We start from the raw sequence: 3,967 nt of genomic DNA, 5'->3' as shown, positions 1-3,967 counted from the left end.
CTGGGTGAGCCCAATGGAAAATTCCATGAGCCTGTCTTGCGCATGTCAGCTTTAATTCTCTCTGCATTGGCAGCATTCAATCAAAGTTTTCCTTGACAAGGAGCAGAGGAGGGATATTTGGCATATATAGAATTTCTATTGTGCAATGGTTAAAGTTAATGCAGATAAGGTGATACTATTAGATTAAAAATCACAAACCCCAGTATTCCTTAGGCTACACTTTATTTTCTTCTTTGACTTATAAAAAAAAAAAAGCAAGACCTGTGTGAAAAGTTGCACTAATGTAAATATTGATGCGAGAATCTGGCAGAATAAGAAAAAGAGTAGGAGTTAAGTGGTCTGTTGTACACTTCCCCTCAATGAAACATGGCCTTTTTAGAAGTTTGTAGGTAATTACATTTGTGTGGCTACATTGTCTAAGTTCTCTGATCTAAAGGCCCAAGGACCAGATAGAAATACTTCTGGTCTGCATCTAAAACTGTCATAGCCAGCATTACCTCCATGAATGGTACTAGAGTGACAAGACCCCAAGAGACACCCCCACCAGACTGTGGGGCAGGGTGCAAACACTATCAAACTTCCCAAGGCCTGGGATGTACCTACAGGGCTGACAACAGCACGGACCAGGAGTTTCAGACACCATGTCTTCCCCATGTTACCAGATCATGCCAGATATGGATTGGCTGGCACACAAGGGCAGACATCGTAAGACCATGCCTCACACCAGCAAAGGAGAGAGGAGAGACCCAGTTGTACAGAGGGGAGAAAGATCCGTAGACTGCCAAGACAAGATGGAGAGACACTCTTTAACCTATTGAGACTACTAACTGAGCCCAAACCTGACTAACTGAGTAGTTCATTGAAGGTGCCATCATTCTACCATATAGCAAGGAGCCTGACTATATTATAAGACCTGGTTGGGATAAGGATGAAGTGTAAGGAGAAGTGGAGAAGCAATGACCAGAGATGTTCAGAAAGGCAAGCATAATCAAAGATCCTCCCCTCTTACTAGAAAAAAAATAAATAAATAGAGACGTGCAGGTGAGAGAGAGGATGCACCCTACTAGAATGAGTGAACAAAAGCCAAGTTGTCCAACCCTAAGAACTGGTGCTCAATGGAGGGGAGTGCCAGGTCCTGGCAGCAGAGCTGACTTGGGCAGTTATCCACAAAAACCCATGTAGTTGTCCGAGTCAAAGAGTGATGGTGATCCATCTCACTTCAGAAAACAAACCTCTTAAGAGTGCCTGCATTTGGGCTTAAAAAGTTCCCAAAGCATATCACCCAAAACTCGTGCTCGTATACATAATGATCTTGATCAAGTACTTAGATTGTAGTGAAATGTTACAATTAATACCTGCCAGCTTAAGGAATGTTAAGTTGGTGTTAAAGTTATGGAAGCAGTTGCACATTTGGGGTTAATAGTCTCTGTAATATGCATACCTGTAATTTGTTTTAGAGGATTGAAGAGCAAAAATGTGGCTAGAGTTCTGCTTGCTAGGTTCTAGGGGCAACACCCCCCCCATTCCCAGACTTGCTGACAACATACATACCACCCCCCCTAGACATATCTGTAGTTGTTGCCACCATTGCTGCTGCTTATACTCCTCCTCTCTCCTTGCTACCCAACCCCTGGCTGTGCTTCTGTGGTCAGTGTGGAGACCCACACCCAATCCAGACTGTACATCTAGTTCACCTGCCTCCTTTCAATAGTTTGTCAGCTCTGCTCCCCTCCCCCTTCCCTACCTCATAAGCCACAGTTCTGCTGTCATAATAGTCTGGGAGAATAGCTTGTCCATCTGGAGGTGGTGCATCTTGGGATACTAGAGGATTGCAGATTCATCATTTTAGGTCAGTGGAGTAGAGTAATGTTAGCCAAACTTGAGCAGGGTAGCACAGCTCAAAGATCATCCTTGCCTAGAGTGGCATAATTTTAAGATATGCAGAAGGCACTTAGCACTATGTTAATGAGCCATAACTTGCTGGCATTCATGTTTCAAGTGCCCTTAATTGAGAGATGTAATGTCACCCTTTAGGCACCACTAATCTCTACTGGGATCTGGATAGGACCTGGGAGGTCCTAAAAGTTAACCCAAGGCTCTGATCTGTAAAGTACCAGAAGTACTTAATTGATGCCATCAGCCTTGAGTTCTATACCCACAGGGCATGTCTACAGGTGCATCAGCACACTTTAGTCAATGCACATTAAATCTAGTACCTCCATTACCTGCAGCAGGAAAAGGGTGCATGGGGCAGAGCAGGATAGTGCAGAACCTGGGTCAGAGGGAAAGGAGCAGGCAAGGAATTGTTCCTAACCATGATGTAGGTTAGGGGGAGTGCTGGTTACAGCTGTGTTGGTCTAAGAACATCAGCAGAGGTGCTTTGTGTAAATTATATCACATTTACCCAAAGCACCTTGGTCTAACCAAGGCATAAGACTTCTTTATCACAGATGGGGAGTCCCTGTTACCAGCTCCACTGCCCAGCCCCCAGTCTTGGGCTTGGAAGATTATTGCATGAGGATCCTAGTCTATTAGGTTTAGTATAGTCCAAAGCCAGGCTTAGCAAGAGGGGGAGGTGGAACCAAAGCAGCAAGCTCACTGACTGCTACACCTTAGAGGGAACACTGAACACAAGCCCATGGGTATAACATAAATAACAACAGGTAGCACAGCCTTCCACCCCTAACAGCAGGAACCTTCACTAACCCAACATCCTGGGCTCCCCTAGACAAGCCCTCCTTACTTTGAGACAGTCATAGAGAAATTACCCTGCCAGCTCCTGCTCTGAGCTTATATGCTCCTCTGGTCCTGTCTGCATCTGGACATCTGACCTCCTGCAGTTGTTGGCTAATTATCCATTAGTGAGTTGCCCTGGCAACCTGTAGCTGCTGCCACCTGCCTGTCTGCAGAGTTCCCTGGCTGGTCTGCTTTTCCTCTTTAAGTAACAGAGAGCCTGGGGTTCTCTCTTACAGTTCTGCTTAATGCACAGTAGCCTATTTTACTTCACATTAACATAGTAACATGTTTTTTTACATGAGGCTTTAATGCACAGGAAAATAGGCTACTTCACATTAAGGTGCATGTATAGATATGCCCTTTGCAACTTGGACTCAAGGCTATGATGAAGCCACATCACAAAGCTAAAAGCATTAACTTTTTTCTTTTTTTCATGGAGTCTAGAAGGGTGGCATAGAATCAAACTTAGATACTTAAGTGCCATTTTAGATGGCTAGCATATGGAATAGGATTTGGATCTACATGTCTTCTGATTCAGAACCTTCATTCAGAGTCATACTTGAGTGGGGTAAATATCTGCTAAATATATGGTGATCCTAGGCACATAATGCTCTTGATTTGAATTACCCTCCTGAATCAAGGTTCCTAATTCTTGGGTGTTTTGGTATCTAAGCAGAAGTGCTCTGTAATATATCTGAATCTGGCCTTTAGTTACCCACAACATTCTGTCTTATGTGACTCACAATAACTGAGGTCAGGAGACTGAAAATAGATTTTCTCCTACCTCTTTTTTTTGAATACTAGACATTTTTCTAGGTTTCCTTAGAAACACTTTTTCTAGGTTTTTTATCCTTCCAAACATTACTATTTAATACTTGAAGTGTCTAGCTAAAATAGTAATAGTCTCAATTAGAATATTGTTTAGGACTAAAATCACAATCTGCTTGGTTGGTTTGTTTTTTTTTTAAACATAAAATGAGTAATTGTGTATGTGTGTGTATACGTACATGTAGTAGTAGGAAAGAGGTGAGACATAATGGGGAGAAAAAGTTTAAGTTCGTTTTTATTTTCCACTTACATTTTTTCAATGATACTAATGAAACATATAGAGTTCAGCTGTAAAACAGTGAGAGAAGAATGAAACACAAACGGGAAGCAAAAATCACATTTAAGAAGATGGCACTTTTTTTTGCAGGAGCTTGGAGAACAGTTGATCAATGGACAAATAAAA

The sequence above is a fragment of the Gavialis gangeticus genome, unplaced genomic scaffold (assembly GCF_001723915.1).
Source record: "Gavialis gangeticus isolate Ggan-Ray unplaced genomic scaffold, GavGan_comp1, whole genome shotgun sequence".
NCBI classification, from domain to species: Eukaryota; Metazoa; Chordata; order Crocodylia; family Gavialidae; genus Gavialis; species Gavialis gangeticus.
Note: the sequence above shows the minus strand (reverse complement) of the source record.